Source organism: Ammodytes marinus (assembly GCF_949987685.1).
Source record: "Ammodytes marinus genome assembly, chromosome: 15".
In the NCBI taxonomy this organism is placed as follows: domain Eukaryota; kingdom Metazoa; phylum Chordata; class Actinopteri; order Uranoscopiformes; family Ammodytidae; genus Ammodytes; species Ammodytes marinus.
In genome coordinates, this window is record NC_137219.1 from 26,524,741 (window position 1) to 26,545,633 (window position 20,893).

Here is a 20,893-nt window from a genome sequence, read left to right on the forward strand (position 1 = left end):
CAGAGTATGTAAAACCAGCTACCTGAAACAGGCCCCAAATGTGATGAGTATTAGCTATCATAATCACAACATTAAACACATTTTAATATACTTTACTCTCTCTCCAACTGTTCTTTAGCTGTTCTGTCTTTTGACGAGACTTACATGGAATTAATCCCCGACTGAGCATTTCTGTGGCCACAGTGTTCCAGAAATGGTCCATGTCAACATTTCCATCATAGCCTTCAGGTGGACTTGGGATGTCACTCACTGTTAAAACAATAGTTTGTTATTCATAGCACAATCACTAAAAAAACACTCCGAACACGACATTTTGATGCATGGTTATACAAGGACATGGGTAATATGATGTTACACAATACAGAGACGGATAAGGTGCTATACAAACAATGAAGCTAAAATATGTGAAATAATAGCATAACTCACCTGGCATATTGAAAACCCCTTTTCTGTGGAGGTCCATAACAACAACTGCTGGGTTGTTTCCACATGACACACAACTGTACGTGTATTCATGGTCGGTCAGGGCCTCTAAGTGGAGGTATGCCTGCAGAACTCTTTCTTTGTTTGGAAAGGACACCTTTTCCGTTGTCTCTATCATTTCTATCACTTTGCTGATAGCTGTATGGGTCTGGAAAATTATGAGAAACAGGAGTATTCCAATGTTATAACATTTCAAAATAAAAGTTATATATTTTGTATGAGTTGCATCTTCAATCGTCATTTATTTTACAGAAATTATCTGTAATGAATACATTTTAATAAAAGAGGAACAAGCAATGATATCTTATCATTAGTGTGCTTGCGGTAGCAAAGCACATCTAAGTCCCGTTGACATTATTATTCTCCCCACATTTTTTCGTGTGTGTGTGTCTGTGTGTGAGAGAGAGAGAGAGAGAGAGAGAGAGAGAGAGAGAGAGAGAGAGAGAGAGAGAGAGAGAGAGAGAGAGAGAGAGAGAGAGAGTGAGTACCTGTAGTGCATTCCTGACCATCAGGCACAAGTGCAGAGACAAGATGATGTGGTCATCAAAGTTGTGGATACCCTCCTCCCACTCCTGGTATCTGTAAATCATGCCACAGTTCAGGCAGAGTTTTTTTTTTACCATTCAATGTAAAATGCATCAATCTGGTAAAGTGCACCAGATTAAAGGAAATTAAGAGGCTAATTCAACTGTGTCCTATTTGAGCTGTTTAGTATTATTTTCTGGAATAATTCAGAGGCATTGGGAACCCTGCCTGTGTAACACCCTGAAAAGGAGAGAAGTAATTGATCACGCTTGACACAGTGCTCTCTTTGTCGTGGCTTCGACAAGAATGTATTAATATTCCAAAGTATTTACGTAGGTAAAAATGTTTTTTAAAGAAAATATCAAAACAGAAAATATACAATTTCTTCACATTTCAAATTTTTACTTCACAGTCTTTAAACACGTTTTTTAACATTTACATAACATTTTAACCTCTCTTACAGGACACATTTTAAAGGAACTTTAAACCATTATGGCTATGAACTTGAAGTAAATTCTCTTTTAACTGTTTTAATTGCTTATTGTGCTTATTACAATAATAGATTTTTTTATACAATCAACAAAAATCAATCTATTACACCTGAACAAAGTGAATATAGTTTAGCCAAAACACAAGCAGAATTTTTTTTAATTGAATAACCTTAATGCTGGGATGAGCTGAAGGAGGCCTGATGTCTCTTGACTTTCTTCATTTGTAGCTTGTTGTAGCAATCCTTGTGAGGCATGCCAGATCAATCTATTACACCTGTACAAAGTGAACATACAATATGCATTTTAGCCAAACCACTCATTACAAGCAGCATTTCCTTAATGCTGGGATGTTGTAGCAATCCTTGTGAGGCATGCCAAATCGATTTATTACACCTGTACAAAGTTAACATACAATATGCAGTTTGGCCAAAACATTAATTAAAAGCAGAATTACCTTAATACCGGGATGAGCGGAAGGAGGCCTGCATTTCCTTGCCTTTCTTCATGTTGTATTTGTAGCTTGTTGTTGCAATCCTTGTGAGGCATGCCAGATGTTCATTGGTAAGGCGGTTTCTCTGTTTCCTCTTTATAGTGTTCATGGTTGAGAATGTTGACTCACAAGTATATGTGCTCACAAAGAAGGACATCACTTTTTGCACAAGTGGCTTTAGAGTGGGAACATCTTCAGACACCAAACTCCAGAAGTGACCAACACCTGTTCCGAGTTCAACTTTGAGAATGTCTCTGGTCTGCAGTTCGATAATTTCACTTTCTACAGCAGCACGCTGAGTAGGGCAGAGCAGACTGATAGTTGGAGTGAGAGATGACACATTCACGTTGAAGGGGTTTTCAATAAAGTTGAACATCTCCTTGTGCTCATTCATATCGCTGAATCTGGATTCAAATTCCCCCCTCAGCTCTTCCAAAACATTCACAAATCCTCTGTGACTGAAGTGCTGCTGCAGAGACGGGTCATTTGTGGTGACAGCTCTGAGTTTGGAGAAGTGAATGAATTCTCTGTCAGGTATGACAGGGCAGTTATTTTGTTCTGAAAGGCTCTGATTGCATTCAACATGTTGCTTGGAAGCTTGTCTCTTCCCTGAAGTTGCAAGTTGAGAGTGTTCAGGTGACAGGTGATGTCAGTCAGAAAGGCCAGCTGTGTGATCCAGCATGGGTCTTCCAGCTCTGGCTCCGGTTTGCCTTTGGTGTCCAGGGGCCTGTTTCAGGTAGCTGGTTTTGAGGCAACCCAGAGTTTGTTCGCTCTGAGTTGGTGGAAACTCTGGGTTTTCCGTTTCAGGTAGCAGGTTCAGTGCAACCGAGAGTCAGTTACTGCGGCAACATACGCCGTGGGTCTAACCTGGTGGATAGGTGGAATTTGTTTTCACTTTACGCTGCAGCTCCGACTGAAGAAAGAGTGTCACTGTCACACGCGTCCCTGTACAGTTTGAAGCAAAATCACTCTATAGAAATCTCCATCGGGATGTTTTTATCATTTCCTGATGATTTTACGTTTGACCAATCATTTATCTGATCAGTAGCCTTGTTCTCAGCCCTCGGTCCGTTCATATAGGCGGCCACCTTACATATCGTGACATGCTCTACATTCAGATTAATAAACCTATTTGTATTGTATGTTTTTTAACGTCTGTGCCACTGAACAGATTTATGTCAGGTGGATTCATGTAACGCTGCGGCTGCACGCGATCGTTGTAGTTCACTTGTGCGATCCTAAAGTCACAGACAAGCCTCGTTAAATAGCCTAATATGAATATAAAAATGATATAATAATTTAAACTGTGATCACTTGAGGAAAATGGATCTGGTAATAAATCAATCAGGCTCTTCAATGGAAACTGTCACCTAATGTGTCTTGACGTTAATGTATTTCACTCCCCATTTAAAAGAAGCGACAGTCTGTTCTGTTTACTGCACAGTAGGCTTTAGGCACTGTCAGTAATGCTGTGCCGCGCCAGCTTTATTACTTTACAGCTGATATGCGTAACTTTTTAAGATAGACTATGGCTTCTCATACGGAAGCGAAATGATTATCTTGACAAAAAATGTTTGCTCTGTTTTTTTCTGAATTGCCGAGGAGATTAGATCAGAGTTATGAGACAATATCCCGTTAATTCTTCTCCATAGGCTACCATAAACTCATTCGTTAATATTTCTAACTCTAGTGGGAGGAGCGGAGATTTCTTTTTTTCTTTTTTGAGAAGTGGAGAAGTGGGAGGATCAATCATTTGTTTCTTCTGTTTCCATGGTGAATCATGTTATCAGCGATCCATTGACGATGGCTTTTATGCACACGCTCCACCCAGAGTGAACACGCTCAGAGTTGATTAACCCAACGCTGATCCACTGTTCTGAAACCGAAAACCCAGAGTTGCTTATCAACCCTGCGCTCTGAGTTTACCAACTCAGAGCGCAGGGTTAAACCCAGAGTATGTAAAACCAGCTACCTGAAACAGGCCCCAGGAAAGTGCGAATCTCAGGGAGGAGGCTCAGAAACCGTTACAGCACTTTTCCACGGCACAACCATCTCACCTCACTGTGCATCAGAAGGTCACCATACTCTGTGTCGTAGTCTTCGATTATCTGTCGGAACTGTCTGTGGTTTAGCGCTCTGGAGACGATGAAATTGACCACACGAACCACAGTTTGCATCACGCTTTGGAATGTGTTATTTCTCAGTTTTGATACCAGTGACTCTTGGTGTATGATGCAGTGGAAACTGATAAAGATGGGTATTTCTTCTCTTTTTTTCACAAGACCAATAAGTCCCTTCTCTTTTCCCCGCATGCTGGGGGCGCCATCTGTGCACACGCTTGCTAGACCTGACCAACACAGATTTTTTGCATTAAAAAATGCCAGAAGTGCACTCATAATGTCCTCACCCCTCGTTTGGCCAAGCAGTGGAAGTAGGCACAGCATTTCTTCTCGGAAAAGGTTCTCTTTTGGGAACCTCACCCAAACACACAACTGAGCAACATCTGTCACATCGGTGCTCTCATCCACCGCAATGCTGAAACACGGTGCTGCTGACAGATCCGCACACAGCTGGTCACTCACGTCTTTTCCGATGTTGCCAATCCGCCTCATTATCGTGGAATCAGACAATTGTAATCCTTTTATTTGTTTTAGAATTGCGTCCTTGTTGTCAAAGTCTGCAAACAATATTTCAGCAGAAGCCAAAAAGCAATCCTTAACAATTTCAGAGTCCGAGAAGGGTTTTTTTCCCCCGGGCCAAAATCCATGCGATCTCAAACGATGCCTCTGTTAAACGTACAGCTCTATCTGTCTTTTTCTTAATTCACTACCAGGTACCTCTCGTTAAATTTGGGATGCGTCGTTCTGAAATGCCGCTCCAAATTGCTTTGTTTAAAACCAGAGCGGGTTTGTTTGCATAGTAAACATAAAGGGTGAGATACTTGGAGGACAAACAAAAATTCTTCTGTCCACTTATCCTGAAATTGTCTATGCTCGTCTTGTATTACTCGTACCGTTTTCTATTTAGCGGGGGTGGGCTGGAGCTTCCTATCTGTCCACCTGCTGCCCGACTTTTTCTGACTATAAATCTATCCATTTTCAGCCCATTTCAGTCCGTATAACAGTTAACTAGCATGAAATGTTGAAAGTAACCGCGCTACAAGCTAGCGTTGCCGTGGTAACGTGCGCATGAAGTGCCAGGTTGTTGTATGTAATATATTCTATATTCATGAGCATGCTTATGATAGACGGTATGCATAATATGGTTTTATTGACCGTGAGTTCTTTATTGAAGAAACGTTTGAAGAAAAAAACATACAGAGGCAAATTAACACATTTTTCCATATAATTCGGACTCAGGGAATTCAGTAAAATAGTTATTTTTAACATTCAAGTACATTTTCCCTGTTTTTCTGGACAAAAACAGTGAAAAACAGCAAAAAAAATGTTATTACATCTATATTTAAATTTTTTATTATTAAATAAACTAATAAATGTAGTAAAAATTTAACTGTTTAGCAGTATCTAACTATTAAACTAACTAACTAACCTAGACTTTTGATAAGAACTACATATTCCTACTCCCTATAGTCCAGAGAATAGGTATATGTAGATTAACTTGTATGTTCATGTAAACAGACTAGTATTCATTTGTTTGTACCTTGACATGTTTCGACTACTTCCTGCAGTATTCTTCAGAAGCGTCAGCTGTTGCTGTGACGCGCGTTGTGTCAGCTGATGTTATAGACACCCAGCCGTCCCACTAGAAGAGGCAGGACGGCTGGTCCTCTGTTGTCCGTCCGTTCTATGGAGAACAGCATCCCAGGTGTGGGAGAGCATGTATAACCCCTCGTCCCGGTTTACTGTCCCCTGGGCCCGTTTCCTGATCTCCACTGCCTCCCTGATCCAACGTTGGAACTTGTTGCTCTCTGTCCCTATGACCTTTGACCCTTCCCAGTCCATGATGTGGTTCTCCCTCTTGCAGTGATCCGAGATGGCCGATTTTAGATTCTCCTGTTACGCTTTCTCTTTCAGTGCACGTGTGTGCGCTCCAGATGTTTCCTTTTCACATTCCTTTTTATGTTCTTTTTTACGTGTGCCGAACGCCCTACCAGTTTCCCCTATGTATGTTTTGTTGCATAATAGGCATGGGATTTCATATATAACGTCACATTTTTTCTCCGGTTGTATTTTGTCCTTGGGGTGCACCAACACCTGCCGTAGCTTGATGTGTGGTTTTACTGGCGTGCTGATGAGATGTTTTTTCATCGCCCGTTGGACCTTTTCTGTGACGCCCCTGATGTACGGAAGTATCACCATGCCTCGGTGTTCGGTTTTCTCTGAGCTTTTCTTTTTCGTTTCCTTTTTTCCGGACTGCTTGCTTCCCTTTGTTGATGGCCCAACCTGGGTATTGGCAGTGTGTGAGTGCATTCCTGAGGTATATGTAGAGTCATATAGTCCAGCAGATAGGTGCAATATATGAAGGAATTGTGCTTTTGATGATACAAATATGAGCTTTGGCACACTGTTAGAGCATGCCTTAAGGAAGACTTTTGGCTATAGGGCCATCACCAATTTTTCCTATGGCACCAGTGGCGGCCATTTCAAAAATGGCCGCCGACGGTTGTTATTTTACATGTAGCTTTGGTTCTAGACCACCTAGGATCTTGGTTCTGGTGGCTAATCCTACATTTTTAAGGATGAGGAAGACAGTGGCACTATTTAAAACATGCTGGATACTACGGAAGTACTTGTACATGGCATTCAGGGAACAAAATTATGGTAAAACCATCGAATATTAGCGGAATTTGACATATTTTCCAGTATCAGGCAAGGTAGGTCGTGAGCAGAAACCAAGTGGCCTTAAATATTCCCCATGGCCAAGTCCGATCTAAGTGATTCTCGCTCTGTTGGCGACAACCTGATTAAAATCAATATGAAAAGAACGCATGGATCAAACGAGCGCTTGTTGTAGTCAATTTTCGTAGTTTCACGCTAGTGACTCACGTCAGCAATACTCGCCGTTGCGCAATGACGTCGGCTAGGAAAAGTGGAGTCGAATTCATTTGAAACAGTGCTGTCTTTTCCTATGTTCGATAGGAAGCACCTTTCATCTCTCCTTAACCCTGATGACTTTTAGGGGTTAAGGCAGAGCCGGCCCGAGGCATAAGCGAACTAAGCGGTCGATTAGGGCCCCCGACCGCCAGGGGGGCCCCCTCAAAAAAATAAATATATATATTATTTTTTAGTTTGTGTGTTTGATATTAACATCATATTATGCAAATGTGAGTTAACATACAAATGTTTTGGTCTAGATAATTAATAGTCTAAAAATGTAATCAGTTCATCTGGGAGGTAATCCGAAATTATCTGATGTCACGTTCACATCCATGCACAGTGTGTATTGAGTTTATTTAAAAACAATTGGAAATGGGGCTGCCCTCAGTTGCCCATGCACTGTGTATAGTCTATAGCCTATTTCAGCCTCGTCTGTGGAAAAAAAGATACAGTAGCTGGACAACAGAGTTCTTCTGCTTCGTTCCTCTCACTGAATTTAAATGCATTCATTATAGTACAGAGAAATATGTCCCGTAAAAGAAAAAGAGCTCCAAGCCCAACCCAGAGGACCCTCCATAATATTTTATTTTATATTAATATTTTTATGGAAAATCCATGTGTCCTTCAATAGCTTCTAATTCATCTGACCCAGTGTCTCCAGTGTTTATTCACACAAAATTTTGCAGATTTAGCCTCTTAATTTTTCTCTCAAAGTGCACCAGATTCATGCATTTCACTTTAAAAAGGTTAAAAAAATCTCCCGGGGGGGCATACCCCCGGACCCCCCTAGGAGAGTCTGAATCTCGGCTGTCTTACATTTTTGCACAGCTGCACAGTGGAGGCACTAGCGGAAAACACTGGTTGTGTGAATGATATTTAACAAAGATCTATAGTTTCAGCAGCGCTAACATTGGAGAGGGGGCCCCTAATCATATTTCGCTTAGGGCCCCCTGAAGGCTTGGGCCGGCTCTAGGTTAAGGTATAGGAAAGGAGGCTTGTTATAGGTTAGGAGATTGGACTATTCGGAGAGGCCCTGTCAAATGTAAAGGATAAATCTCCATGGTAACTTAGGTGCCTCTGCTTCTGTGCAACTGAATCATGGCTGAAGTTAGGATAACCGATATACCAGGGTTTAATCCATCATCTTGGTTTCGTGCAATAGGCTTTAGATATATCGATGTTGTTTCGTATGCACAATCAACATTTGACTGATGACGGTGCAAAAGGAAAAATCAAATGGATCCCAAAATCATTAGGAACCATTGCAACAATAGTACAACCATATTCCCTCCATACAGTGAACATCATACCATAATGCTTGACAGGCAGATAATTGCAGTAGACATGTCTCTTGATTTTTTTATAGATCTTCTCATGTCTTTCCATCTGCTTGAGAGCACATTGTACTGTGCCCTTATTTATCTCTTTGTTCCCAAGGAAACCCAATACTAAGGCTTAGAAGACAATGGCATTGAAGTGACATTGATTCCTTGGACCTTTTTTTTCTCAGCAGCCATAATGGAACTAATTAAGACTGACTGCATTATGAATGGAAATAGCTTCACCGATCGGTCTTTCTCTCCAAATAGAGGCCTCGCATTGCTTTATTATCTCATATGTCTTGCCATTTCCCTTTGGATGAAATGCCAACCAGATTATTCCCTTTCGCTTGGTGTTTTTCTCATTTATGCTTTGTCAAAGCATGAATGAACCGACCCGAGTTTTGATACGTATCGCTCAAAAAGAGGCCTGAGCACCTTCAAGTCTGAACATTTATATTCAGCAGCATTAACCACAGTAATTAATATGCAATTCTCTGCTTAATAACCCCTGCAATGCTTTTGATGGCTTATATCTAATAGCAGTGCCAAAATCATCAATGTAATATAAAACGGAACAATAATCTCTAATAGAGAGCAGGGTTGGAGAGAGGAATCAGTCGAGTGATGTAATGTTTTTCTTTTAAAGTCTCTATTAGGACAAAGTTCACCATCGAGAAAGCAGAACACTTTTGTTCAGATAAGCTCCATGAAAAGAAAAAGGTTGTAAAATAAATGTACATGTACAGTATATAATACACTGCCCAGCCACCTGTATTTTACTAAGCAATTAGGCAAGAGCCCTCCATCAGCTAAAAACTGCAGTGATTAATATGTTTCAGTTGGCAAGAAGTTATTTAACACAATACTGATGCAGTGAATAGCTTCTTATTTCTTAAACAACCATTTCAGAAGACATATGCTGTGCTTTTTGAAAAGATGTAACTGATGTTTCAGAGGGGTGAAATGATTGGCCTGCATGAAATAAGGAAAACTACTCAGGAGAAGATGAAACTACTAAAATTGGTTTAAAAACTGTCCAACGCATGATGAAAACCTGGATAGTTAGTGGTGAACCGTCATCTTGTGGTTGGATAAAAATAAAACATTTGGTGGAACCAAAATGTAAAATAGCGACAGTATAACTCACGGCTATGTTTAATAGTGGAAGTACGGACATTTCCACACGCACAATGCAAAGAGAGCATAAGGGATATGGACAGGACTATACAGCTGTGCAGCATTAAGACAACCACTCACAGTTGGGTTTAACAGAAAAAATGCTTCAATTTGCCAGGGAGCACATATGGGACTCTGGAGCAATTGAAAAGGGTTGTGTGGTCTAATGAGTCCAGATTGACCCTGTTCCAGAATGATGGATGCATCAGCGTAAAAAGAGAGGTGGATGAATTGATGCTCCCATCATGCCTAGTGCCTACTGTACAAGCCTGTGGTGGCAGTGTACAGAAGAATCTGGGGTTGCTTCAGTTGGGCAGGTGAAGGTACAGCAACCGCATGTGTCAAAAGCTTATCAAATTGTGCTACGGCGAATGGGTGCCGATATCAAAGCTAAAGATGGTCCAACAAACTTTTCGATTGTGTGATTTTTTTTTGGGCCGGGCAGTGTATATAAGAGGGAAATGCAAAATTCGATTAATGACGATTAAGTATGTAAAATGTGTCATTTGGGATTCTGAGAACCTCATTCTATCTGTCGAGGTATTCCTTTTAATTTTTTAATAAACTCTTTGAGCAAATGTTCAAATAAATTGTTGATAAGAGTTCTAGCACATATTTCTGTAAACTTCCTCGAAGAATAATTCAAAATCAGGGGTCATGCGAACACTTGTCATGCTGAACACTTTTGTTTGTCACTGGGTTCCTTTAGAATATTTCAACTCGTGGCCATGACACGGAGCTGCATGTTTAATGAGGCATGAATTAAGAGGGCACACATAATCATAAGAGTTCAACACATAGGACTATAAAAAAAGCCTCATTCCATTCTCTTCTGCTACAATAAATACATGTTTTATTATGGTAATAAAGTATTCACAGGGCTCGGATGGTGATTTACAGGCTTGTACATGAACGGCAAATTCTGGCTGAGTGGAGCAGCGTCCCCCTATAAAGAAGGTTTTTTCTCATCAGAGATTCAATATATCTGAATATCTTAAAGCTTTTTGAGCAATCTGAAAACACCTGCTTGCATATTTTTACAGAAATGTTGGAATACATGGACATAAATCACACTTCTCTGTCTTTACTGCCTATTGTACTCCAAACCCGACTCTTTCAATTGTCAAATGTGCTGAAACGGCAGATCAGATATAAAGGTGAACTTCCTCAGGGAACAAAATAAGCAAGAGCAAGCCATTTCTCTTTAGTTTTTTTTTTGGCCTGAAGTGACACATTTAACAATCTGTATTGTTCAACCTAGTAATTCATGTTAAAACATCCAAAAACGTAGGGAACAATACTGTTGTGTCATCTCTTTAAGATAATGCCCTGGCAGATTCCTGTCTGTTCATGTAGAAGAGGAGTCTTATAAAGATCAAAGTTAGACTTAATGGAGATTTGTACTACCAATGCCCAGGTCTGCTGAGGCCTCAGAGCAGATGAGTGGTTTCATGGTTGTTTTTCCTATCATTCCTATAATATGAACTAGTTGGCCTAATATGAAGCCTAAGGTAGTTATAATAGATTATAGTGTTGTATCGTTAATAAATACATAAAATATGTCTTTGTCAAGGAGTATTAATGCTTGAACAGGTAATCACTGTGTTTGAAAGCATAAGGTGTGCAGAACTTCACCTGCCTGCTAATCATTCAATGGTACTATAGTATCCCTAAATGGTGGTTACTATTATCCAATGTATATATTATTTAAATATTATATATAAATATATATAACTCTTTTGTAAATTATTGGTTCATCATTCTCTGCCCGAAAAATTCACATTTTCAGAAAGATAAATGACAGTGCCTTTTTATTCAAGGCAAATCCAAATGATGGTGTTCATACTGAAATATAAAATCAAACATACCACACCACAATTCAATGGCTGTCTCTTTGCTATGCCTTTGAGCAAATATATAGAAGGGTATTTATTTGGTGCTCCACATCAATCAATGGATATTTGTCTGTTTTCATCTCATGTGTGTGTCTGACATTACATTAAATCTTTCTTGGCCAACATTTGGCAACCCTGGGCATAAGGCATTATTTTTGTACAACACTATATTTGGTTTTCTAGAAGAAAACCCTGAGTATGCAGTTAAAAGAATATGCATGTTTTTGTGTTCCTATGATTTGAATGTTTTTGAATCTACTCATAAAATGAGTAGATTCCCATAGTTCCTGTCCTCGTTCTACAGGGAAACTACTCCACAATGCAACTGTTTATTCCTCCCTTTATTTCTTTCACTCTGGGATACAGGAGAAAACACCCACACTGTGACATTGTGAACACCCACGGCATTTATTTTCTCCCCTTGCATACACTTTAATTTACCTGGAGCAAGGTTGGGAGAAGGTTAAGTAGAATTAGAAGCACAAAGAGTTACAAGAGAAGGCACGTGACAAGGAGCTGAACCTTGGGCGACCCACTGCTCCCACACAGTTATTAACATCAGGTCCTGCTGAAGGTCTCCACCTATTGATCCAGCTTCATTCATGACTCAATCAATAGCACTTGATCAAGATGCAGCACACAACAACACACACACACTGGAGCTGTAAATCAGATGTTGGCACGCTGAGTGGCTAACATCTCCCTCCATCCTGTCCGCTGCCTCCTCTGGGTTGAGGCTGTAGTTTGTTCTTTCCATGTGTGAGAACAAAGAGGAGAGTCAAGCGAGAGCGCACACAGGCCTCAGGCTCTGTGTTTGAGCAGGAGAGGATTCGGAAGAATATTATTAGAATCAGAAATGTCCCACAGGTGGGTGAAGTAAGGCAAGGCAAGGCAAGTTTATTTATATAGCACAATTCAGACACAAGGCCACTCAAAGTGCTTTACAGGGGCAAGATTAGAATACATAAAACACATTATAAAACATTTAAAAGCGAATAAAAGAAGCAAATAAAATAAAAATTGCAGGTTAAAATGGAAACAAAAAAGTCTTCAGACTCGATTTAAAAGAACTGAGAGTTGCAGCAGACCTCAAGTTCTCTGGGAGTTTGTTCCAGATTGTTGGTGCATAATAACTAAAAGCTGCTTCTCCTTGTTTAGTCCTAACTCTAGTGACTGTAAGTAGACCTGTCCCAGACGACCTAAGGGCTCTGGACGGTTCATAACGTATCAGCATATCAGTAATGTATTTTGGCCCTAAACCATTTAGTGCTTTATAAACCAACATCAGTATTTTGAAATCAATTCTTTGAGTGACAGGAAGCCAGTGTAAAGACCTCAGAACTAGGGTAATGTGATCCACTTTTTTGGTCCTAGTGAGGACTCGAGCGGCAGCGTTCTGAATTATCTGAAGCTGTCTGATAGATTGTTTTGGAAGGCCAGCAAGGACACTGTTACAGTAGTCAAGTCTACTAAAGATACAGTCATATGAAAAAGTTTGGGAACCCCTCTCAGCCGGCATTATAATTGACTCTGCTTTCACACAAAAAAGATAAAAGTGGTATGTCTTTCATTTATCAGGAACAGCTAAGTACTGGGATGTTTTCCAAACAAAGATTTTTTGAAAAGCAGTATTAAGTTTTATGAAATTAAATAAAATGTGAAAAACTGGCTGTGCAAAAATATGGGAACCCTTGTGGTCTTGCTGATTTTAATGCATGTAACAGCATGTAAAACTGAGGACTTTAAACACAAAATTGGTTGGATTATGTTGTTAAGCCTTGAACCTCATATAAAGGTCTGTTAAATCATGATAAAAGGTATTTTAGGTGCCTAAATGCAAGTTCCACTTCTCTTTGACTCTCTGCAGAAGTGAGACAGAATGCGATCATCAAAACAGCTCCCAAAAGATCTGAAAAACAAAGATTGTTCATTGTCATGGTTTAGCGGAATGCTACAAGAAGCTTTCCCAAAGGTTTCAATTGTCAATTTCTACTGTAGGGAACGTTGTCAGGGAATGGAAGGACACAGGCACAGTTGCAGTTAAACCCAGGTCTAGCAGACCAAGAAAAGTACAAGAGCGGCATATGCGGCGGATTGTGAGAATGGTTGCACACAACCCAAAGATCACCTCCAAAGACCTGCAAGAACATCTGGCTGCAGATTGTGTATCTGTACATGGTTCTACAATTCAGTGCAATTTGCACCAAAACATCTGTATGGCCGGGTGATGAGAAGGAAGCCCTTTCTACGCCCACGCCACAGATACAGTTGCTTGGAGTATGCAAAAGCTCATTTAGACAAGCCAGCTTCATATTGGAAGAAAATGCTTTGGACTGATGAGAGAAAAATTAAGTTATTTGGTCTTTATAAAAAGCAGATGAATTGTTGAACGATGTACAGATACACAATCTGCAGCCAGATGTTCTTGCAGGCCTTTGGAGGTGATCTGTGGGTTGTGTGCAACCATTCTCACAGTAGACCTACAGTGTAGTGTGAAAGTTTGTGAACCCCTTCAGCCTTTTGGAATTGTATTTATTTTAACCATTATTAATTCATTTTTATCAATACCAGTATTTTTTATATGAAATAACAGATGTTTGTTTATCAATTCAACATTTTTCTTTTCCAGAAATCAACTATTAAAACAGATAAAACAAATTATTTGACAAATGTTGTATGTGCAAAAGTTTGTGAACCCTGAGCTGCATTGCTTAAATCGAGCAAGGTAAACACAATCAGGTGGGCCAAATCGAGTGATGAAATAGACCAATGTAATGAGAGATCTTCAGGGAATAAATTGGGCGGCACTAGATAAAACAAAGATAAAACCAGGTCAGTTTAGGCCCACCAAACTGAACCCATACAGGTCAGACATGCTCAAAGGGGAAAAAATCTCAGAGGATCTCAGGAATAGAGTTTTGATGTTGCACATTTGTCTGGGGACAGCTTTAAATTCATATAAAAAAGTTTGAGCTCCATCGGTCCACCGTGAGGCAAATCATCTACAAATGGAGAGCTTTAAGAGTGACTTAACATCTGCCTAGAAGTGGACTTCCTTCAACAATATCCTCAAGCGCTACAAGAAAAGGGATTTTTCTGGTAAAAGCCAACCCAAACATTACATCTAGTGATTTGCAGACCATTTGCCACCACCGTTCTTCACTTGGGAGAAGATTCTCTTGGTGGTAGGCACAGCTGCGTTTTTGCCCAAACATGGCGGTTTTGGTTGTGACCAAACAGTTCAATTTTGGACTAATCTGTCCACAGAATAAGACTTCAGGTATCTCCAGGTGCTCACTGGCAAAGTTGTGACAAGCACTTTTGTTCTTTTTTGAGAGTAGAGGCTTCTTCAGCAACTCTCCCATGAAAGCCATGTTGACTTATTCTTATTCTTATTGTGGAACCATGCACATCTGTCCCAGATGCTGCAAGAGAGGTCTGCAAATCACTAGATGTAATGTTTGGGTTGGTTTTTAACTGAAAAATCATTTCTAATATAATTTTTGTGGTGCTTATGGATATTTTTGAATGAAGTCTACTTCTAAGCAGATGTTCAGTCACTCTTAAAGCTCTCCATTTGTAGATGATTTGCCTCACGGTGGACCGATGGAGCTCAAACTTTTTTTAAATTAATTTATAGCTGTCCCCAGACAAATGTGCAGCATCACAACTCTATTCCTGAGACCCTCTGAGATTTTTTTCGCTTTTAGCATGTCTGACCTGTATGGGTTCACTTTGGTGAGCCTAAACTGACCTGGTTTGATCTCTGTTTTATCTAGTGCCGCCCAATTTCTTCCCTAAAGATCTCTCACTACATTGGTCCATTTCATCACTCAATTTGGCCCATCTGATTGTGTATACCTGCCCCATTTAAGCAATGCAGCTCAGGGTTCACAAACTTTTGCAGATACAACATTTGTCAAATCATTTGTTTTATCTGTTTTAACAGTTGATTTCTGGAAAAGAAAAATGTTGAATTGATAAACAAACATCTGTTATTTCATATAAAAAATACTGGTATTGATAAAAATGAATTAATAATGGTTAAAATAAATAAAATTCCAAAAGGCTCAAGGGGTTCACAAACTTTCACACAGCACTGCCACTGTTAAGTCTGAAATGTTCATTCCTCTGTAAATGATAAGGTCCAGCGTGTGCCCTTTGTTATGAGTTGGTTTGTCAACATGCTGATTTAGTCCAAAGTTGTCAAAGACACAGCACAGTTCTTTCGCACATCTGTCCTCTGGTTTGTCAGTATGAATATTGAAATCTCCGACGATTAATACACATTCAAACTCAGTACAGATTACAGACAGCAGTTCAGCAAGGTCATCAAAAAAGCTTGTATTGTATTGTGGTGGCCGGTAGATATTGATGAAAATAGCTCGAGAGGCTGAATTTAACTGGAGAGCCACATACTCAAATGAATCAAAATTTCCATAAGACATCTTTTTGCATTGTAGAGATTCTTTAAACAGAATAGCAACCCCCCCCCCTCCTTTTTATGCACTCTGGATTGAGCTGTTATCTTGGTCTAACCAAGTTTCAGTTAAAAACATAAAATTAAGATTGTGCCTAGTAATAAGATCATTAATTAAAAAGGTTTTACCTGCCAAGGATCTGATGTTTAATAAAGCTAAATTTAGTGTGTTCGAAACATTGTCAGCCCGATTTATTTCAGCACACTGTGGCTGAAGAGGAATGCTTATCAGATTTGATACATTTACAGGATTTAAGAGTTTCCTGTTACTTAAGATACACTTTGAGAAACATGGCCCCGTCTTATCCTGTGAGTCGAAGGCGATACCTGTGTAGCCGCGGCCCGGCACATATCAACAAGTGCTGACATCATGAAGGCGAGGCAAGGCAAGTTTATCTACAAAGCTCGATTCAGACACACGGCCGTTCAAAGTCTCCCAAGCCTGATGATGATGACGTATCAGAGGGGGTGTGCGTGGAGGGATGACGAGCCGGGCGCTGTGGCTAAGATTGCGCGGTGGGATCAGAGGGGGTGTGCGTGGAGGGGTGACGAGCCGGGCGCTGTGGCTAAGATTGACAAGTTGAGGGGGAGTGGATTGACGTTGAGGACGGGAAGTACATACGATTTCCATGAACTCCAGCTCAGGAGAGGATGGAGAAAGGGTGGTTGTAGGAGAGAAATGTTGGCTTGGTGATGACCTGCGGGGTCCAGGGGAGACGGGGATGGGTGGAGCCCCCTCCTCTCTGCCCTGATATCTCTCATGGTCTGAGCTGTTATCTAGGACCGGCAGTTGTCCTTCGGCGCTGATGCAAAGCTGTGTTTTGGCTTTCTCCAGTATCTTGTCCTTGGCACGAACAGATGGGTGGCGCAGGACGTAGAACATATTTGATATGAATACTTTTAATCCTGTCTTATTTAGGCAGAGTCCATCTGTCTTAAAAAACTGCCTGCGGTTCCAGAAAGTGTTAAAATTGTCAATAAAATGGTGAGTGGTCGGGGCATGCAGCTGAAAGCCACGTGCTCAGTGCCAGCAATCTGGTGAATTTCTCAGGTCCTCTTCTGATTGGTGGCAGAGGACCACTGATATACACCTCAGCTTTCAGTGAGCTGACCGTGTTCAAGAGATCTTTAAAGTCCTGTTTCAGCATTTCAGACTCCTGCTTTACAACATCATTTGACCCGATGTGCAGAATGATGTTCTTTACAGTTGTGTGAGCAGCTGCAATGTCCAGGATTCTTTTTTCCCTTGTCAGATACCATATCATTTGGATAGCAGAGTACTTTGGTATCAACACTAAACATGCTTTTCATATCTCTAACAGAAAAGTCTCCAACAATCAGATTTTCAGGCCCGGTTGTTAGCTTTGTTAGCCCGGTTGTTAGCTCTCTCTGTGGCTCTTGGCTTTCGGGCCTTACCTTGCGGTGTGAGGCTGCTGTGTTATCCAGGTCATCAGAGGGAAATCCAGCGACTTGTAACAGTGGGGTGAACCTATTTGACACTAGCACACTTGTTTGCTGGGGAAGTTTGTTGTTACGTCTCCCATTGGCAGCTATCCATTGCTGCGGCCTCCGGGGCACGGGGGTTGAGGAGGCACTGTGCCTAGGTGGTAATGCAGGCCAGCCGTCCAGATCAGTCATCTCATGGCGCTCGGCCCTGCCGGTTATCCGGCCTCCCTTTTCCAATCTCTTAGGCCTTGCACCAAGACGATTCCAGGGAGGGTTATCACTGCCTTGAACACAGTCCTTCTGTTTCTTCGTAGCCTTGCTGGTGCTAGTTAGCTGTGCGTTAGCTCGATCTTGTCCATTGTTTTGAGTCACTGATAGAGTGGTGTCATTCCCACAGTCCATTCACTTCCACGTTCACTTCTATTCGATTCACTTTTGTTTCCAGTGCTGTAATCCTCTGTAGGAGTATTTGATAGTCCTCGTTTGATAAGGGAGGCATCTTGCTGCTAATTAGCTTTAGCTTAGCGCCTCGCTTACAGTCACCACAGGCCTGTCCTGTTTGTAGGCCTCTTCACGTTCTGTTGAGGAGGTCGTAAAAGTTTCTAAAAATGCCTGTAGTATCTATTAAACAATAAAATAAATTACAGTCCCATTGATTTGTATGTATCCAGGCACTGCTGCTAAATTTATGTTGACGAAAAAGAAGAATGTAAGCAAAAAGTGCAAGAGGAGGAGAGAGCAAACAGAAGCGTCTGCACAGTAGGAAAGCAGGAAGCGCAGATAAAGCGAAGAAAGAAGTGTGTTTCTTGCCGTCAAACAGGGAACAGCAACAGTTATCTCTGAGAATCACTGATTCTAGGTTCAAACCTGTAACTACTGGTAGATTTGAAACATGCTGTATTTTTGGATTTTATTTATGGATTTTTCATAGTGAAAACATGTGCACACACATGCAACAAAAAGAAAACGGAAAAGAGGAACACAGAAACAAAAGACATAGGCTGTGTTCGGAAAGCCATACTAGCGTCCTGCATCCTACATACCGTATTTTCCGCACTATAAGCCGCACTGGACTATAAGCCGCAGGTGTTATAATGTTTAATTACCTTATGTAAGAGTTTGTGCACAGAGGGGATTGTCGGGAAAGAGCTGGCTGCTTGAGGAAACTCCCATTTATTAACATTTCAACAAACAAGTTGCATATTTGCATAACGTACGTAAGTGTTACCATCTAGAGCAATAGTAACTACTAGGGATGGGCACGAGTGTTTTCGCTACTCGTGTGATCGCTTGCATTCCTCGAGGATCAATCGATTCCTCGTTAAACTTTTTTCTATTTTTAGAACGCAACGCATCTGTCTACAGAACAACGGTTGACCGCAATAAAGCGCTCAATGCTTATGTTAAACAGTCACAGTTGCCATATGATATTAAGGATTTTTTTCCACAAGTTTAAAACACATTTTCCTCACTGAAAGTAATTAAATAGACGGGCCACAATTTAAACCGATCGAGTAGGTCTGCGATGGGGAGAAAAAAAAGCCTGGGCTGTAGTTGTAACAAAAAAAAATAGCCTAAGTCACCATTTAAAATAAGGGCAGCAGATAATATTAAATGACTGTCCTACAATTTAAATACATATAAATAACTCATCAAAGCAGATAGTTGTAGGCCTATATTCGAAAAGGGAAACAAGGTCATAACAACACCACTGCTACATTGTCCGGTGTAGTTGAGCTAGAAAATAATAGCCTATAGTAAAAAAATAAATAAAATAAAATGTAAAACTAATTATTGTAGGCCTATTTTTTTTTTGTTGCAGAAACAAGTTTTAAAGAACTGCTGTTGTAAAAGGAATCAGGTAAATCAAATAAAAATAAGTGCTCATTTGCAGTTATTGTATGTTTAGAGACCAAAAAATTACAAATGTTCCAACTCAAATACTATTTGAGAGCCTTCCACTTTCAGTATGACCCTTTAACTTATCTATAATACTGTCCATGATGCGTATACATTGTCAATAAAGAGCAAATAATTTTTTTTTGAAGACTAATAAAAAAAAAATGCATAGGGGACAGTAAAAATTTACTTCGGGCAAGTACAATTCAGACCCACTTGCCCGATAGGGCAAGTGAAAAAAACAACTTAGCGTTGAGCCCTGTATTGGCATGGGAGGAGATTAAGACTTTGATTTGCATCTCAGGCCAATATGAACGGCGAGGCAGGGTGCAGTTGGTCAGTGGTGCAGTTTCAGAATGGTGGCACAGCAGTTGTTCCTGGAAAATGGTACAACAGGAGGGAACAACTATTATCATGGCCCCCAAAAACTATAAAGTTTCCAAAGGCAGTGAGAGATGAGCTGACACCGTCCGAAGACTGGAAAATGTATCAAGACGTCTGTCTGATTAATGTTTGTGGTGAGTAATCAGTGCAACTCACATGTACATACAAGCTACTTAATCCTCTATGGTACAATTTTGCCTCTATGTAACATAACCTTTTTGTCCTTTTAAAGATATATATATATATTCTATCAGGTACCTATGATGAAGCCAAACGCCGCGAGAATAAATATACAACAACAATGTGTGCCATCTCCGCTCTGGAGTCTGAGGAGGAAGAAGACATACGGAGGAAGAGAAGATCAAGGTAAACTTCTTATCAATATCTTACGCTTTACTTAGTACTCATGATCCGTCACTTTCTTTTATATATATATATATATATATATTTTACAATATAATAAAAATAAATGTAATAAAGCTCTCACTCTTTTGCTGCCTCTCTCTCGGTCATCCATGCCCTCTTTTCCTAGTGTTACCGTGAATCGGAAAATTTTATAACAAGGTTGGTGACCTTTGTGTCGAGTTTGAAGTCTGTAATGTCGAGTTACTAGGGGCTTTAAGCAGCAACGTCTAGGGAGGGCTACGGCGTCCTCTGATGATTTCAAGGCGTTGCCGTTATAGTGGAATCCAATATCACTAAGCACCATTGTAACTCAATGCGGCTACTTGCGGCGGAAAACAAACTACAGTAGGCTATAGTTGTATGTCTATTTTTATATATTCGCCTAAGAACAACATTGTCTTTCAAAGTTGCCCGAGAGCTGTTGACGTGTTGTCTGGAAGAAAAGTTGGTATCCGATGAAGAATTCGCTGTCCTCCTTAATGTGAACAGATCGGCAAATTTAGATGTGCTGTACCAAGACTGGGGAATTCAGACTTGAAGACATGGAGGAAGACGAGTGTCTGGCGGAGTTTCGAGTGAGAAAACGTGACATAAAGGTGCTGTCCGATGCTCTGAGCATTCCGAAGAAGTTTGTCTGCCAGCAGAGGAGTGTCGTCTCTGGGACAGAAGCACTCTGCATGTTATTGAAGAGGTTGTCCTATCCCTGCCGGTACAGCGACTTGATGAAAAGGTTTGGCAATTGGCCAGTGCCTGTTCTGTGTATGGCCACCAACTGTGTCCTTGATTTCATTTATGAAGAGCACCACCAAAATGTCACTCAATGGAACGAGGCACTGTTAA